The 20593-nt window shown below is 35.6% G+C and overlaps 1 protein-coding gene across 1 annotated transcript in view; it reads left to right on the top strand.

The window, feature by feature from the left end:
• Arpc2 (Actin-related protein 2/3 complex, subunit 2) overlaps positions 1-20593 on the top strand; it is a 95829-nt gene that overhangs the window by 26456 nt on the left and 48780 nt on the right. The window lies entirely within an intron of this gene.

The raw sequence follows: 20593 nt of genomic DNA, 5'->3' as shown, positions 1-20593 counted from the left end.
TTGTCACATTATAGAGGTCTGGCGCCCAAGCTATGAGCCAATCATACATAAAGTCATAAGCCACATCTGTGGGAAAATGATTTCCCCCAACCCACTCCGGTATGAGCTTATACATAATAATACCCATTATGACAATGATAATGAAAAAGCTAAGCTATTTACAACTCTTTTCGCTAATAAGCTAACATCAAATAATCAAAGCAAAATGTCCCCAATTCCTATGAACCCAAGTTACCAACCACGCCCAGGAGCCGAGTATATAAGTAGTCCATTTTCAATCCAGGAAATGAATAATGCAATACATCATATTAGGACCAAAACTAGTAGCAGCTATGACAATATACACCCTACATGGATAAAGACTCTCCCCCCCTCATGCAAACAAAAACTGCTAAATTGTTTTAATCACGCTTGAGCATCTTCTAAGTTCCCCAATATAAGGAAGTGTTCGTCCCTCCTACCAATCCTAAAGAAAAATAAATCCAAAGAGAACCCAGAGTCCTATAGGCCCATAATGATTACTCCTGTGATGGGGAAAATAATGGAGAAAATGATCTATCACAGACTCCTGGTTTGTTGAAAAAAACAATATGATCCCTCACACTCAAACTGGATTCAGGAAACACCACTCCTCAACAGATGCTTTCATTTTGCTAAAAAATGCAATAAATGAATCATTCTCAAAAAATAATGTCCTAGTTGTAGCTTTCCTAGATTTTGAAGGGGCATATGACAATTTGAACCACCAAATCCTTTTAAACGAACTTGCAAACCTTGGACTACCCCCCAAGCTAGTATCCTTTATAAAATCCTTCATAGAAGTGCGAAGTTTCATTGTTTGTGTTGGTTCAACCTCTTCACCCCAAAAGACAACAACCAAAGGCCTACCTCAGGGAGCAGTCCTCAGTTGCCTCCTGTTTGCCCTATATCTCTGGGACATGAACCTACCCCACACGAACCTACAATATGCTGACGATATGGTGCTATGGTCATCTGGGAACACCTTTGAGATAGCACAGTCAAATCTGCAAAAGTCACTTTTCCAATTTGAAAAATTCTCTCAACATTCAGATTTACCCATTGCACCTATCAAGTCAAAAATAATCCAATTTCACCGGAAGCGAAACCATGTTAATGCAAAACTAACTCTAAATAAAACAACTATTCCTGAAGATAATCATATTAATTACCTAGGTCTCATGCTTGACCAAAAACTTAATTTCCACCTCCACATTTCAACACACACAATAAAAACATGCTATAGAAAAACAAATATTCTAAAAAGACTTCTTTCCACACCCTGGGGCTGTAAGGAGAAAACCTTACTCCAGTTTTATAAATCACATATAAGACCCCATATTGACTATGGGCTCATCGTATATGGTGCATGTGCAAAGACCCAGATGCAAAGAATTAAAACAACACAAAATGATATAATACGCCTCATATTTGGTCTTAGGAAACCCACAAGCACCAAGTTTCTACTTATGGAGAGTGGATTAACAACAATAGGGAGAGACGTAGCTTTCTCTTGACAAAACATCTTACAAAAATTGAATCTAATAGCTCACACACCCTACATAATTAGTTAAGAAATCCAGCCACGTATAGAGGCATTGCAGATGAGTATGCCAATATTCAGAAGAAGTTCCCCGTACCAGCAAAGTCTATTGCACCCACTTTCCCCCAATCCCCTCCATGGAATTGGTCAAGTCCCATAATAAATACTGATTTCTCAAATTGGACGAAAGATTTAACCTCCATCGCTTTTGTCCAGAAAAAATTTACTGAACTTAATACAATTACCTATAAAAATCACTTCCAAATATTTGTTGATGAGTCAAAAATGAATGAGAAGGTAGCAAGTGGTGCTTTCCTTCCTCACCTGAAAATTGCAATGGGCGAGAGACTATATAATAATTTAACTATAATGTCTGCTGAGTTAAATGCCATAGTCATGGCATTAGTACACATTAAGGAAAACCAACCTTTGATTGCAAATTCAAATAATATTATTGTATATTTTGATTCTTTATCCAGCCTCGAGTTGCTGGCCTCAGCTCCTCCGCATAAGTTAGACATTGACACTTATCATTGTCTCAGTATTATAGATAATCTTGCTTCAAGTGGCATAAAAACTTATTTTCAGTATATTCCTAGCCACTCTGGCATAAGTGGTAATCATCAGGTTGATGAAATAGCAAAAAATGCTATAAATATTGACCACCCAAGTGGGAGACCAATCCCGATTAGAGATATTTACCGAGGGAGTCTATCAGATATTTATTTTAATAAGATTAATCCTATCCCTTCCCCCTTTCCCAATAAGTATCTGTCTAAAGTTTATCATAGAATTCGGTTTGGAACAAATGGACTAAATTTTCTTGCATTCTCGTATAAGTTTTCTAATTCAAGGGGTTAAATTCCCCTGTCCCCTCTTTGCATGCATTGTAATATGAATAATGAAACAATTGATCATTGCCTATTTGAATGTAATATGCTGACGTCTGCACAACATACCTTGCTTTGCAAACTGTTAAAATGCTTCAAACACCACAAAATCTCACTATCAGCCAAGAGCCTAGCCAACTATACCTGCACACAGAGCATAGAAATCGACATCTATCAACTCATAGTTGAACTCCTAGAGTCAAAAGATTTACTGAAAGATATCTGAAAATATCTAATAACCATGAGGCAATCAAGCCAGTAGCTCTGTAGCCCACAGAGTGAAGCAAAAGGAAAAGGGCTAAATAGTATCACTGAAAAGCCCGCCTGCTGTTTAAATAGAAGAAGGATGTTGTGATTATTATCGCTTCTAATCAGCAGTTGCACCAAACCTATCCTGCTCAAGTCATCCTCAGGGCTATACTGTGGTGTTTATCCTCCCCATAGTATAGTGCAGACTTTTTGATATAATGTATTTTCCATTCTTTTTTTATTGTTATATTTGTGTTTAAAGCTTTTTCCAATAGTAATTGTTTAGAAGTCCTCCAAAAAAAAAACGTCCCCCCAGATCCCAAATCAAATTCCATAGTGAAAGATACCCATCCTGGCTGGTCGAAGCACATTCCCCTCTCCCTGCCCCAGATCCTCCCTCCAAAAACTTAGGAATTTACCTTAAAATTACTCCCACTACCCCCTTTGAAATGAAAATGATCACTGCAATAAGAGTTGCAATTTTTAAATTGCTAAAATCAATGTTCTCTCTTAACATTAACCGGGATGGATCTCTGCTAATAGCTGTAGAAGATCAGAAATCAGCGGATAAAATAATTAACCTTAAATCCCTTCTGAATATCCCCATTATTGCATCTAATTGGAACCCAAAACAATCACCAACAAAAATTGAAGTTTATAATGTTCCCCCAGATATATCTACTCAGGAGTTAAAAGAAGGCCTCTCAGTTTTGGCTGGAAACACAATCCCAGTTGAGGATGTTACCCAACTTGGAAAACCTAACTCTACTGGCCTAAAAACTAGTACATCCTTCTTATTCACACTAAAGGATAAAATTGATATCCCAGAGAAATTATTCCTATTTGGGCAAATCAAACCACACAAGTAATACAAACCTAAGCCTATTCAGTGTCAGAAGTGTTTCAAACTGGGACACACGACAAACAAATGCAATGAAATTCTCCAAGAGTGTATTAATTGTAAATCTTTCCATCCTAAAGAGCTGACAACTTGCAAAAACACCCAGCTTACATGCATCAATTGCAAAGGCCCACATGAATCTACAAATAAATCATTATGCCCTTCATAAAAGATAAGATCTATAACACTCCAAATATCAACAGATAAAGCCATCCCATACCCCTTTGCAGCAATGGAAGCAAATGCTGCCCAAAAATACCAAATCAAGCCTGTAATGAAACCAACCAAAACCCCTAAGTCAAATGCCCCAAATGCATCAAGCACCCCATACGAAACAATATCTTCTAAGCACCCTAGCTCAAATCCCTATCAGAAGGAATCACCAAGTCAACAAGTCTCGTTTTCCGGTGAGATGAGGGAAGCCTGGCCCTTCCTCCCTAGAAGAAACAAACCAGAAACATTACCAGGAATCAATCTCTTAGCCAACAAACAGGATGCACTACCAAAAATGCAATCCCCAAATATATGCTTATTCATTCTAAACTGTAATGCAGTTATGGCCATGAACATACATCAACTACAGAAAACAAAAATTATTGCAGAATTGGCAAAAATCTACATCCCAGATGATATGCCCATTCAAGCAAAAAAGATCTTGCTTTACTTTTAACAAAGCTGAACATTGATACACAGTCATATGAAGAATAAATCAACAACACAACATTTATCAATACTCCAATGGAATGTAAGATCACTCACAGAAAATAAGCTAAATGAACTAATATCATTTATGAATTATAATTCCTTTATTATTGCTTGCCTCCAGGAAACTCATTTAACCCAAAATCAACAAATTAAGTCTCTGGGATATACTATCCTGAGAAAGGATAGATCTTCAGAGAGAAAAGGAGGTGGTGTAGCTTTATTAGTTAATAATAATATAAAATTTTGTGGCATCAAATTTCCAGATTTTGAAAATGATGTTGATGTAATTGTTATAATTGTTTGGCTGAATAATTTAAAAACCTACATAATAAGCTTTTATAACCCTAATGGCCAAACTACAGATGCCAAGGATTTCTTTAATTATATAAATAATTCTAATATGTTAAAAAATATCATTATTTGTGGTGATTTCAATGCCCACAGCTTTTTGTGGGGGAATAAACCAGCAAATAAAGCTGGTAAATTTATTGAGCATATGACTTCAAATAATAATGAATTAGCTGTTGCTACCCCTCCAAACCTGAATACATATTTTAACCCCAAAAGTGGCAAATTGTCCACAATTGATCTACGAATTGTGTCTTTAAATTTTTTGAACAAAATTTACATAAATTAAATTGATAGTCTATATACAGACCACTTTGCTAAAGTTTGCTCCCTTAATGAACCTACTGAAACTTCATCTCATACCTCCAAATATATCAACACTAAAGCAAATTGGTCTATTTTCCAAAATAAGCTAAATGATGAAATTACAAGTTTCACCCAAAGTTCATGCATTTCTAACACAACAGTTGACACACATGCTGAAGCCTTGACATCTTTACTAATAAATACAGCTAATCATGCTATCCCCAGGACAACACCTAAGAAAACATTCCCTAAACAAATTCCTAAAGCATGGTGGACAAATGAGTGCCTAAATAAATGGAGGATAAAAATGGCAGCTAGGACAGAATTAATAAAAAAAACAACAACTACTACATATTCAAAAAAATTACAAGCAGAATCTAATCTGAAAAGGACTATAATAGATGCTAAATATAAATACTAGAATAATTTTGCAAATAATCTCTCCAGAGAAACGCATGAGCCAATTATACATAAAGTCATAAGCCACATATGTGGGAAAAAGACATCCCCCAACCCACTCCTGTATGAGCTTTTACATAATAATACCCATTATGACAATGATATTGAAAAGGCTAACCTATTTGCTACTCTTTTTGTTAATAAGCTAACATCAAATAATCAAAGCAAACTGTCCACAATTCCTATGAACCCTAGTTACCAACCACGCCCAGGATCCGAGTATATAACTAATCCATTTTCAATCCAGGAATTGAATAATGCAATACATCATATTAGGTCCAAAACTAGCAGCAGCTATGACAATATACACCCCACATGGATAAAGAATCTCACACCTTCATACAAAAAAAAACTGATAAATTGTTATAATCATGCTTGGGCATCTTCTATGTTCCCCAATATATGGAAATGTTCGTCCCTCCTACCAATCCTAAAGAAAAATAAACCAAAAGATAACCCTGAGTCTTATAGGCCCATAATGATTACACCTGTGATGGGGAAAATAATGGAGAAAATGATTTATCACAGAACCCTCTGGTTTGTTGAGAAAAATAACATGATCCCAAACACTCAAACTGGATTCAGGAAATACCACTCCTCAACAGATGCTTTCATTTTGCTAACAAATGCAATAAATGAATCTTTCTCAAAAAAATAATATCCTAGTGGCAGCTTTCCTAGATTTTGAAGGAGCATATGACAATGTGAACCACCAAATCCTTTTAAATAAACTTGCAAACATTGGAGTACCTCCTAAGCTATTATCCTTTATTAAATCCTTCATATAAGTGCGAAGTTTCATTGTTTGTGTTGGTTCAGCCTCTTCACCCCAAAAGACAATATCCAAAGGCCTACCTCAGGGAGCAGTCCTCAGTTGCCTCCTATTTGCCCTATATCTCTGGGACATGAACCTACCCCACACGAATCTACAGTATGCTGATGATCTTGTGCTATGGTCATCTGGCAACACCTTTCAGATAGCACAGTCAAATCTGCAAAAGTCACTTTTCCAGTTTGAAAAATTCTCTCAACATTCAGATTTACCCATTGCACCCACCAAGTCAAAGATAATCCAATTTCACTGGAAGCGAAACTATGTTAATGGAAAACTAACTCTAAATAAAACAACTATTCGAGAAGATAATAATAATAATTACCTAGGTCTCATGCTTGACCAAAAACTCAATTTCCACCTCCACATTTCAAAAACAATAAAAAAATGCTATAGAAAATCAAATATACTAAAAAGACTTCTTTCCACACCCTGGGGTTGTAAGGAGAAAACCTTACTCCAGTTTTATAAATCACATATAAGACCCCATATTGACTATGGGCTCATTGTCTATGGTAATTGTGCAAAGACCCAGATGCAAAAAATTGAAACAACACAAAATGATATAATACGTCTCATATTTGGTCTTAGGAAACCCACAAGCACCAAGTTTCTGTTTATGGAGAGTGGATTAACAACAATAAGGGAGAGACGTAGCTTTCTCTTGATAAAACATCTTACAAAAATTGAATCAAATAGCTCACACACATTACACAATTGGTTCAGAAATCCAGCCATGTATAGAGGTATTGCAGATGAGTATGCCAATATTTAAAAGAAGTTCCCTTTACCAGCAAAGTCTATTGCACTTACTTTCCCTCAATCACCTCCATGGAATTGGTCACTTTCCATATTGAATACTGAATTTTCAAAATGGAATAAAGATTTAACCCCCATTGCTTTTGTTCAGAAAAAATTTGCAGAACTCAATACAATTACCTATAAAAATCATTTCCATATTTTTGTTGATGGGTCAAAAATGAATGAGAAGGTTGCAAGTGGTGTTTTCCTTCCTCACCTGAAAATTGCAATGGGCGAGAGATTATTTAATAATTTATCTATAATGTCTGCTGAGTTAAATGCCATAATCATGGCATTAGAACACCTTAAGAAAAACCAATCTTTGATTGAAAATTCGAATAATATTATCATCTATTCCGACTCTTTATCAAGCCTTGAGTTGCTGGCCTCAGCTCCTCAATATAAGTTGGACATTGACACTTATCATTGTCTCAGTATTATTGATAATCTTGCTTCAAGTGGCATAAAAACTTACTTTCAGTACATTCCTAGCCACTCTGGCATAAGTGGTAATCATCAGGTTGATGAAATAGCAAAAAATGCTATAAATATTGACCAGCCAAGTGGGAGACCAATCCCAATTAGAGATATTTACCGATGGAGGCTATCAGATATTAATTTTAATAAGATTAATCCTATCCTTTCCCCCTTTCCCAATAAGTATCTTTCTAAAATTTATCATAGAATTCGTTCTGGAACAAATGGACTAAATTTCCTTGCATTCTCATATAAGCTTTCTAATTCAAGTGGTTCAATTCCCCTGTCCCATCTTTGCAGGCATTGCAATATGAATAATGAAACAATTGACCATTGCCTATTTGAATGTAATGTGCTGACGTCTGCACAACATACCTTGCTTTCTAAACTGTTAAAATACTTAAAACACCACAAAATCCCACTATCAGCCAAGAGCCTAGCCAACTATACCTGCACACAGAGCATAGAAATCGACATCTATCATCTTATATTTGAACTCCTTGAGTCGAAAGATCTGCTGAAAGATATCTGAATATATATAATAAATATGAGGCAATCAAGCCAGTAGCTCTGTAGCCCACAGAGTGAAGCAAAAGGAAAAGGGCTAAATAGTTTTACTGAAAAGCCCGCCTGCTGTTAAATAGAAGAAGAAGAAGAAGAAATTAGCAGACAAAGGACAGGTCCCTTGGGAATTAGAATAAAAATTCACTAACTTCAAAATGCAGGTAAATAAATTGACTCACCAAGGGAAGCCACTTAAAATGACACCTTGGTACAAATATAAGCAGATATGGTAAAATATGGGTAGAAATAAGTGTTCTTTCTCACAAAATTGGTCATCAAAGGTCAGGACCCTCCTGATAGAGAAGTAGTGGAGGTAGGTACTTCAAAATACCTTCCCAGGACATAGTTTAATCTGTAGGCCTGTCCCTGAAAGTTTCATTCAACCTAACCCCTTTCCAAGATACACCTAAAGCTTATACAAGACAAAAAGGAGAATATCCCACACCAACTAATTAGGGCTGAATTTTTAAGAAACAATGCTACAGAGTTTAAAGATCATCTGCACATTTATACTGATGGATCCCTAGTAGGGAATAAATCTGCCACAGCAGCAATAATTCCACACACCTCTCTGTCCATTCAAAAGCCTCTCCCACTGAACTCTTCAATTTTGACGGCTGAACCGGCAACAATAGTTGAATCACTAGAGGCAGTCAAAAATATACCTCTCCATTTCAGCAAAGTAGCTATCTTCTCGGATTCTTAGACTGCTCTTAAACTAATACAAACCTTAACGGGGAACACTAAGGCCACTGATTTGCAGAAGATAAAATAAAAGCCTAATTCTAATTGAAGATAAGAGAACAGCTGTCTAAGATTGACATAGCAGTGGCTTTCAAGCATATTTCTAAGCATGTAGGCATCCACTATAAAAAAAAAGTGGATATTCACGCCGCGGGGACTACAAATTCAATTAACCTACAGCTCGCTGAAAATAGTGCAATCGCACTAAGAGATGCAATTAGTAACTGCTATCTTTATAGAAAGCCTCCTCCTGCTCTGGCTCCAATTTGCAAAGTGCCTGAAATAAGTCGGGCGTACTTTAAAATAAAAAGCTTAACAGTAATACTGAGAAGAGAAGAATTCAGATGGAAGAAGTATAGTGACCCAAATTGTACCCAATTGTAGACAGCCTGACTGAAGAAATTTTGCAACAACTTCTCTAAATGCACTGCAAGTACTCCTGGAATTAATAAACGGTCAATATTTACCAAATCATATTATTGAGTTAGGAATAAAGTGAATGCACCATTCAATGCCTTTTTTATGCTGATTATGAATATAATAATCATTTCTATCGGAAATGAATTTCAGCCCCCCCTAACCTAACCTTAGGTTAGGGGGGTGCTGAAATTCATTTCCGATAGAAATGATTATTATATTCGTAATCAGCATAAAAAAGGCATCAAATGTTACATTATCTTTAGTTGTTACTCAATAATATGATTTGGTAAATATTGACCTAATAAACTACATACCCTATCCCAAAATTTTAAACTTCCACTAGATATTAACCTGATTTTGGATGCTCCCTTGCCAGCCTCCATTGAAAAGAAGTTTTACAGAGAGGCAATTGATGTGTTAATGAATTTAGATGTTCTTTGGGTGAGTAACATCTTCCGAAGTATTGTAACTTTAATGAAGAGGGATCAACAAGCAGAAGAAGGGGAGGGTCCTGTCGCACGAGCCGTAGAGGTACGGCTCTTGCGATAATTATATTAATTACCTAGGTCTCATGCTTGACCAAAAACTTAATTTCCACCTCCTCATTTCAAACACAATAAAAAAATGCTATAGAAAAACAATTATACTAAAAAGACTTCTTTCTACACCCTGGGGATGTAAGGAGAATACCTTACTCCAGTTTTATAAATCACATATAAGACCCCATATTGGCTATGGGCTTATCGTCTATGGTGCATGTGCAAAGACCCAGATACAAAAAATTTAAACAATACAAAACTATATAATGCGTCTCATATTTGGTCATAGGAAACCCACAAGCACCAAGTTTCTGCTTATGGAGAGTGGATTAACAACAATAAGAAAGAGACGTAGCTTTCTCTTGATAAAACATCTACAAAAATGGAATCAAATAGCTCACACACCCTACATAATTGGTTAAGAAATCCAGCCATGTATAGAGGCATTGCAGATGAGTATGCCAATATTCAGAAGAAGTTCCCTGTACCCGCAAAGTCTATTGCACCTACTTTCCCCCAATCCCCTCCATGGAATTGGTCAATCCCCATAATAAATACTGATTTCTCAAAGTGGACTAAAGTTTTAACCCCCATTGCTTTTGTCCAGAAAAAATTTGCTGAACTTAATACAATTACTTATAAAATCATTTCCAAATATTTGTTAATGGGTCCAAAATGAATGAGAAGGTAGCAAGTGGTGCCTTCCTTCCTCACCTGAAAATTGCAATGGGTGAGAGATAAAAAATAATGTATCTATTATGTCTGCAGAGTTAAATGCCATAATCATGGCATTAGAACACCTTATGGAAAATAAGCCCTTGATTGCTGATTCAAATAATATTATAGTTTATTCTGACTCTTTATCAAGACTTGATTTGCTGTCTTCAGCTCCTCAGTATAGGCTGGATATTGACACTTATCATTGTCATAGTATTATAGATAATCTTGCGTCAAGTGGCATAAGAACTTATCTTCAGTATATTCCCAGCCCCTCTGGTATAAGTGGTAATCATCAGGTTGATGAAATAGCAAAAAATACTATAAATATTGACCAGCCAAGTGGGAGACCAATCCCATTAGAGATATTTACCGATGGAGACTATCAGATATTATGTTTAATTAGAAAAATCCTACTCTTTCCTCCTTTCCCAATATGTACTTTTCTAAAATTTGTCACAGAATTCGTTCTGGAACAAATGGACTAAACTTGCTTACATTCTCATATCAGTTTCCTAATTCAAGTGGTTTAGTTCCCCTGTCCCCTCTTTGCAGGTATTGTATTATGAATAGTGAAACATTTGACCACTGCCTATTTGAATGTAATATGCTGACGCCTGCACAGCATACCTTGCATTGTAAACTGTTAAAGTGCTTCAAACACCACAAAATCTCACTATCAGCCAAGAGCCTAGCCGACTATTCCTTCACACAGAGTACAGAAATCGATGTCTATCATCTTATATTTGAACTCCTTGAGTCAAAAGATCTACTGAAAGATATTTGAGAATATCTAATAAATAAGAGACAACCAAGCCAGTAGCTCTGTAGCCCACAGAGTGAAGCAAAAGGAGAAGAGCTGTGAAATAGAAGAAGAAGAAGGTACCTGCCGAGTTTACTCTTAAATTGCTGGGAAATGGTAGCAGGACCCTATGCTTCCCTTGTTTGGCCCTTATGAATAAGCCAATTTAGTTTCCCCCCCCCTCCTTGGAAGAATATAAATTTAATGACATTGAGGAGAATCCACTAACTTGGAGGCCAGAAAGACACCAAATGATAGAGTCCAAGTGATTTCTAACAAAGAAGAAGAAAAGTGCAGTTAGAAGCCAAAAGAAGTCTGTTTAAGATTCCAGGTGTTTTTTTTGTTTTTTTTTTAATAAGAAGAATATCTTTAAAACCTTATAAATTGGGATTGAGCAAAGTTGTGAAGCTAAAAACAATTTTTTGTACTTAGATTTTCTTAGATTAGAAGGTCATCAAAGGTCAGGGCCCTCTTGATAGAGAAGGAGTGGAGGTAGGTACTTCAAAATACCTTCCCGGGACATAGTTTAATCTGTAGGCCGTCCCTGAAAGTTTCATTTTCCTAACCTAACCCATTTCCAAGATACCCAAAAGTAGCTGAAGTAGAATTTTTAGCCCCCAACCTCATAATTTTTGTATATAGGTTATATCCCAAATTAGGCCTATATATTCTTCATATGTTTTACCAGGGAAAATGGAACTCTTAGGAATGAACCCTGAGCCTCAATGATCCCCTATGAAATTATTTTGAAGGTATCTTACAAAGTAGATAGTCTATAGCCTACTGCTCCAATAAGGCACAAGAAAAGGATTTTAAGCCTCATACCATCACCCACTCCCAATTTTAAAAGTCGCCAAGATATAAAATCTATTCCTTCAATTTTAAAATAAGACCTTGATATATGGCTTTGGATCCTGCTGAAATAGCCTAGGCTGATAGGAATTGCATTTTCAAACACTACAGCCAATTAAAAAGAGACTAAAAATCAGGATAAGATGTTCTGTCAAAAATTAAATAGCCTATGTGTATACCTGTTCTCTGTGCAATGTTTAAACCCATGGAAATTAGTAAAGGGTAGGTTTGCTAGATTTGGTATGTATATTGACAGAAAGTTCAGCATTCTTACCTGGCTAGAGTCTAGAGCTCCTTTTTAGATTTTAGGATGGGTATATTATTGATCACACCTTGTTTCTCAGGGTCAGGTTTAATGCCAGCATTGCTGATAATGTAACAAAAATAGCTAAAAAAAAATAGCAAAAATAGCTAGATGGAACTGTAAACTGGCATTTAGCTCTGTTAAACTTTAACTGTACATCCTTCAACCTTGCCTTTCCTAGCTTTGTTGCAAGCCCTGTGTCATGTTCTTCTCTAGTAATTCCATAAATAATTAGGCTAGGTCATCTAGAAGTATTTTAAGACATTCTGTGCCTTGGAATATCTGTTCCATTTTTCTCTAGAGCTCACTCTGAGCAGATATCAGACCAAAAGAGTACCTCTTGCAATGTCATCTACCATAGATTGTACTGAAAGTTGTGAGATCTGATGCATTTTCTGATAGAACCAGTGACCAGTAACCTGAGGTGGCATCTAGTTTTGAGAAGTATTTTGCTCTGCTTAGGTCATCAATATCATCTTTGAATGTCAGGATTAGGTAGGCTAATATGGTCATTTAATGCAGTGGCATAATTTTGTCAAAATCCGGGGGGGGGGGGAATTTTAGGCCAATTTTCCAAAATCAAGTGAAAATGACGGTGAAAACTGAAAAAATAGTACTATAAAGGCAAAGATGTACTAAAAGAACTGATCCAGTTCTGTGAATGCTTGAATTACACATGATTATCCTAGTCTTGACAAGATTTATCAAGAAACTGAATTTTAGCTGGAGGAGAGGGCAAATTGGGTTCCAGGAGGGAACAGTTACTGCTCCTGCCCCATAGCAAATTATGCCTGTGATTTAATGGCCTTGTTGAGGTCAACAGGGTCAATGCAGTCGCACACTATCATCCTTCTTTTCAACTAGCACCATTCAGTGAGTTTTTCTACCTTTTCTATGATTCAAATATTTCTGAGCCTACCCAGCTCTTGTTTGAGTTGGCATTGCAATAGAGACCTTTCTTGCTTGGTTTGGAATTGGCACTGATCCTTTCTTGAGGTGAATCTCACATTTGCCTTTTATTTTGCCAATACCAGAAAACAACTGTTCATATAGTATAAGGAGAAGTTTTAGGTCTAGTACACTTTTCCAGTGTTTGTTGTATTTATGCTAAGGATGGATTTCACTAGGTTCATTTCTCTACTTGATATAAATCCTACGTTAGGAACTGAATTACCTCCAACTATGAAAAATCTGTGCTTCTGTTCTATGCTTTTGTTATCGTTGTATAACAGGATGCAGATTCTGGTGGTTAGAATTGTTGATCTACAGTAGCTGGTCAGTTTCTGTCTTGTTGGTTCTATTGACAGTTTTAGGACTAGTAGATCAAAGTAGTGTTCTGGTGGATGATAGCAGTTACTTTCAAATGACTTGAGCTGTGCTTTGGTCATTTCATATACTCTACAGAGCTCTACTGCTATTTCTAGTGTTAAACTGTTGCCTTTGGCTAGCAGCTTCTCACATATTCTTGGGTTATTGATGTCACATACAATTGTGTCCCTAGTCATCCCTTTGGAGTCACTGTATTCACAGGGCTTTATCAGTAGCTTTAACTGTTATGTATTTTTAAAGTTTTCTTCTTCATGTTGGTCATGTTTCTGAAAAATGTTCTGAGCAAACACTGTGTTCTTTTTTTTGTAAGAAGTGTAAGTTCACTATGTTCATCAAACTTTGACCATTTTTTATCAAGATTTTCTGATTCCTAATTGGTTGCAAAGGGTGTTACCCCTTCCATGATTGAAATTTAACTTCTGATCCTACTTTTAGCACCATGCAGAAGTCAAGCTGATTTAAGTCTTTAATATGACCCAAGTGCCTATTAATACAATAATTTGAGTAAGCACACAAATAAGCAAACATGCACTAAAGTAAATAAAGCATACAAAGCATATCAGAACACTACAGACTAGATATAGTAGCTCGACAAAACATTCTTAGGTGCATTTTAGGCCCTAGAATAATTACTGAAATTGGTATTTGTTTAATTAAGCTACTTTCCAATATTGTAGGAAACCTCTTTACAACAACTTTGCTATATTTGTAAATATTGTATATTTTACATTACTTAGCTAAAATCAAGGTGAACATACCAATTAATGTGCCTTGTCTGGCTACTTATTACTTCCTGGCTACCTCCCAGTTGAACAGGAACTCTTGATATAGCCAATCTTTGTCAATTTTGTACTGAAATGTGTAAGTTGAAAGAGTGAGGAGGATGTCATCATGGACCATTACAAGGATTGAAATCCTTAATTCACTCCAAGCTGTAATTCAAGAAAAATTTACAAAACAAATTACAGGCCTATGGTAGAATTTAACTTTCATATGCAAGGCAGGACAGATGGCACTTCAGCTTGTGTATAGGACTGGCAACTGTCACTAACCAATCTCAATCATGTGTCTTTATTCTTGTTTTCAGAAGAACGATTGAATTTCACCCCATACTAGCATGCTGACAGCTAGACAATCCAATGCTGTGGTCATAATGTCAGTGTTAAAAATCCAGATTCCTCACAAAAAAATCAATGTTAAAGCAGGGCTGGGACAAAGTCCCTGGAGTAAGGGGTTGAAAAACCCCTTAATCTGGATCCAAATAGAATTTCAAAGGTATGTGATTGAACTCTCTTTTTTTTGCAGCTTCAACTTACTTTTTCAGAGTGAAAATCCTCTTTTCCATTAGATCAAACCAGGTTGAGACTCTTCTCAAAACACTGGCAATGAATTTTATGAAACCCAGTTGTGTCAACAGGGCAGGAACAGTTGCCCTTGAAGTGGATCCTCTGCTAGAAGACAAATATTTACCCCTGTGCAAAACATACCTTGGTGTTGTAGCTCATGGAAGTCTCGTGACTTTGCAATCAAACGATCTTACACAAGCTTCACAGTTGTTATTACTACTGATATACAAAGCAGCTAGGAAGTTCTATGTTGAAGCCCTTACTTCAGATAAAAAGGCAATTTGTTTTTTAATCAGAAATGTTTTTGCTAGCCATTCTTGCAGATCCAGAAAAGGCCATGGACTTGTCAGCCACTCTGCTCTTGATGTGCTTGCTGAAAAAATACAAGATGCCTGTTTGGAATGCCAAGTACATTGTTTAGGAATGGAGGGTGGTGCAGGTAACCATGACCAACAAAGGTGACATTAATGACTGTTGGACAAGTGCGGTGGCAGTTGGAATACCAGCTGGGGCACCTTGGTTTGGGAATGTTTTATCAGTGGTTAGGTATTTACTCAGTTTGCCCTTTTCTAATGCTGCTGTTGAGAGATTTTCAGCATTATGAAGAAGGTGAAAACAGAAAAGCACAACAATTACAGGCAAAAATCAGCATGAGTAATGCTGAAAAGAACTCGAGTTTGTTGTGCTTGGATAGACAGCTTCTTGATAAAATGAAAAATGTGAAATCAAATGCTGCAGTTGACAAATGTGATTGAATAAATTAGTCTTGGAATGCAGTCAATAGGGGAAGTAAACTCAGCTCAGAATTGGCTCCAAAAAATACAAGTCACAGAGAAGAGCCCTTGCCATCTTATCCTCCATTGTTGCACAGCAAAAAATCTTGGGAGATGTGACATTTGGCGATTATTGTGAAATTTTATCTTGTTCAGTTTATTTTATTGATGATGCAGTCTTGAAATACTGATGAACCTGAGACTGTTTCCTTGGTCTGTTGTTATTTTTTTCTACTGGTCCTATCATATTTGATGTTTTATTTATCCAACAATCGTTTGGTCTTTTTGTGAAAAGTTCTGAGAAATAAGATTTGTAAACACAACGTCTGAGGTAGTTCAAGGTTGTTGCGATTTGCAGATTTTCATTATACGTATGGAAGGAACCTTACCAAAGGTGAGTTTGACAATCCACTCAGCCAAAGACTGCAATCCAACTGTAATGAAATTTCAAAATATTATTTCCCACCATTCCAGGGAATCTGCTTACATTGCAATTAGTGGAAAATAAGATTTTGTTATTCCTCACAGCTTGATTACAAAAATCAAAGGAAGAATTGCGGGAATTTTTTCCATATGCAGTTGTAAGATAATACACTTTGGCTAAAAGAACCAAATGCAGTTGTACTTCACGTTCTCAACAGACATATCACAATATTCTCTCCTTGCAAGCAATGTTGAGAGGGATCTTGGAGTCCTTGTAGATATGGAGCTCAAATTTGATCGCCCTGCTTAATCAACTGCAGCAAAGGCTGTGCAAATGCTGGGTATAATCAAATACACCTTCAGTAGATGGTCACCATTTATCATGACAAAGCTTTTCAATGCATTAATCTGCCCTAAAGTGGAGTTTGGCATACATGATGCCACCCTCTCCAAAAGGGAGACCCAAAGGCACTGGAGTCTGTATAAAGATACACTGCCAAGTGCATAAAAGACTTTAGACATTGACTACCCATTGTATCTTCTCTCACATAGCTGCAAAAGAAAAGGGAAATATTATTACCTTAAATTTCTGCTTGGAGCAATCTAAGGACTATTTCCTATATTATTGCTTATAAGCTACTAAATTCTCAAGGATTCTATTCCAGTTGGATAATTTTGCCAGAGCCAGAGACCCCTCAATTTAATTCACAGAAGAGTATACACCAAGTTGACAAACAACTTCTTGCCAACCATTATTGTAAACATGTAGAATTCCCTTGCTGAAAAAAAAGGGGCTGCTCCTAATATTGATGCTTACAAAAAGTTATTAGCATGATCATCAGGATGCTCCTTATGATCTTACTAGCTTCATCACTGACCCACCATCAATAAGTTTACCTTCATTCCTTGGTGTTGTGGTTGAAGGTAATGGTAGACAATACCACACACACAAAAAAATCTGAAAAAGCCACAGTAATAAATTTACCACAACTCTAAAATTTCAGCCAAACTCTTCAATTTGGTCAGGTAAGTACTCACAGATTCACAAGACTTGTGGCAGCACTGGTGGAAGTAGTCATGTTCTGTTGCTATGGTCTTTTCTTAGGCATAAGTGACACTCAACAGCTCATACTATTTCACTGCAAGTGTAATAAGATAGCCAATGGTGCCATAATATTCAATAAATTTCTAAAAAAAAAGGAAGGGAAACCAAGAGTTTACCTTTACCTTAGAACTCAAGCTGAAAATTGGTGAAAAGATCATGGAAGTTTCTAGGAAAAAACAAGCATATTTCTAGATATTCAAGAAACGTTTCCTCTTAAACTCTGAAACCCTTCCTGTCTTAATGAATTTGAAACAAAATTGTCCTTTGTAAGCAGTCAGCGTTTTTTCTAATATATAATAGGAAGTGCGAAAGGAAGAAGGTCATTCTTTCATCATTATTAGAGTCATTCATTTGCAGTCATTCATTGTCCTTAGGATTGCTGTCTGTACAGTTGAGGACTGTGGTCTATTGGAACCTTTGTAAACTGTGATTCACCATATTAAATTTATCTTTTTGTACCCATGTATCTTACTTGTTTATGTTGACATCTATATAGGTAGGGCCTATATTAGCCCAAACCTGCATTTCTACGTCAAGGCACCTCCTGTAGGCTATGGACTGCATTCAAGGTAAACATAGCCTACACTTTTAGACACGTTTGACATATGACAAGACAAAACGTAACATGGGTTACAATCAAAACATAACAATTCTTGGCTGCTAGCTTAGCTGGTGGAAGCAATTTCTTAATTAATGTATACATTTGTGCACTGCATGACATAAGCAAAATAGCTTTATTTTTTTGCAGTTGGTATACCATTGGCAATGAAAAACTACTGTAATGGCTCAGTATGGTCTGAGAGCTCACCAGTTTTGTTATATTCTGTTGTTGCTCTAAAAGTGCAAAATTCAAGACACTATCCACTTCCTTTGCCTCTTTTTATTAATTTACTATATCTTCAATGCACTTTTCAGTTAAAACAAACTAATAAACATCATACCTCATTCTTGCATACGTCAGATATCAGTCACATACATGTCAATTGCTGTGGTAGGTGGTAGTGACCATGAATAAGAGCTAAATGAGGAATTGAATGATGTTCCTTGTTCCTCTTTTTATTATTAAAGCCTGTTCTTTTCAAACAGTTTGTGGTAACGAACTGTATAGTAAGAGCAACTTGTCTCAATAGTAACCAAAACTCTAAAAAACGGATTTTTTTATTGTATTTATTAAATGGATTTGTTTTTATGCTGATTTTAAATATATAAGTTTCATCAAGTGTAGTTATACCGTTCAAAAGTTACAAGCCTGAGAAAATTTGCCTTATTTTCGAAAAAAGAATCTTGATGAAAATCACACCACTAGATTCAGCGTATCAGAGAACCTTACTGTAGAGGTTTCAAGCTCTTATCTGCAAAAATGTGGAATTTGGTATGTTTTGCCAGAAGAAAGATCACAGATGTGTTTTTTTCCAGGGATGATTGTATCAACCCAGTGGTCCTAGAATATCGAGGGAGGCCTCATTAGAAAGGTGATTAAAAGTTCTACTGCCTTTGTTAATAAAAAAAAATAGAATCACTTTTTACAAGAAAACTATATTTTTGATGTCTTTTCATACTACAGTTTTTTCAAAGATATTTGATTTTTGAAGCAATTGCATAAAGAATCATGATAAAGATTGATCAATGATGTGTAGGTTTTAGCCAGGTCGTCTCTTACTATTCCAATTAAGAAAAAGCCATAGGCTTTTTCCTGTTTGTAATACAGTAAGGACCAAGGTCTATCTCATAGTAACTGATGCGCTGCAGGGAAAGGAAAAAGAGGTATGTGGTGTATATGACGTCTTTATAATGATGACCTAACTCTTTCCTACACTAACTTGCATAGGCAACTTAACTATAGTTATGATTACAGTATTGTTTTAGTAACAATTCCACTTTATGAAAAGAAACTAGATACATTCCTAAAAATGTTAAATAGTTACAAAAGCCTAACTTTGTAGGTTTTGGACAGTCTGGTAATTGTTATTCATAGGTATTTTCAGGTGAAGTCGGTTACTTTCCAATACAAAGGATTTCAAGTGATTTTATATTGTAGTATTATCATGGACAAATAATTCTCATTTAAAAAGTTTCAAATATATTAACTACAAATGTTGGTATAATTGGAAAACTGAAACATTGATTCCCAAAGGTTGTCATATTTTATATATTATAATATATTTTATATATTTATTTAATATTTGTTTTATAGATTTATTAATAAATATAAAATGTATTTATATATTTACATATTATATCCATATATTATATTTTAGTTTAATCCGTCCCATGACACATTTCAATGAATAAGATTCAGGTTAATAATTTGGTTAAGTCAAGGCTAAGGTTTTTCTCTGATTTTGACAGGGACTAAATTATCGGCTTTGTTAGCTGGGGACATCAAAAGTAGTTGTGAGGTAAGTAAATGATAAAATGGAATTTTATCATAAGATTGATGAAATGGAAATAAGTCATCAGTATTAGTATTATTATTTTTGTATTTTAATCTTAACTGATGTGTGTTAAGGAAAGAGTTTAGTGTAAAGCTAGTGTTAGTAGGGTACATGATATTGTAGTTATGCTTTTTTTACCCCTTTTGAGGCTAATTTAAATGTAGTTATTTTTAATGCATTTGTAGTTAATCTTGTTTTTTTTTTAATGCACTTGCTTTTTAATCTTGTTTTTTAATGCACTAGCACCACTAACAGTGTAGTTTTATTCTGCAAGACTAGAAAAAAAAATAAAAACAAGTTTAATTTGATTGATTAAAATGTGGATTTAAATTAAAGATATAACATAGATCCTTCTGCCCAAGGTGATATTTTATATTTAAGGTGTTATAAGGAATGATATATTAGAAAGTAGCTAATATTTTTATTTCTCTATTTATAATTAACACTCTTACCCACATTCTTTAAAGGTTCAAGGACATAACATTTGTTGTGTTAGTGACTGGCTCTGATGTTTGTAGCAGTAGCCTGAAATTTTAAAAGATTTTCTGTTACTTTGGTTGTCACAATACAGAAAAAACTTAAGGTATTTGGCAGGAAAATTAACCTTTTGTTTTTCTTATTTGTTTCTCCAAAGAAATAATTTTTCTGAAAAGGTTTTAAGTTTTGTCTTGACTTATTACCCTTTGATAATATGTCATATTTCTTTGTTAG

This window comes from Artemia sp. Qi Xiang Cuo, chromosome 3 (assembly GCF_049724085.1).
Source record: "Artemia sp. Qi Xiang Cuo chromosome 3, ASM4972408v1, whole genome shotgun sequence".
NCBI lineage: Eukaryota > Metazoa > Arthropoda > Branchiopoda > Anostraca > Artemiidae > Artemia > Artemia sp. Qi Xiang Cuo.
This window is presented reverse-complemented; position numbering and strand designations above follow the sequence as displayed.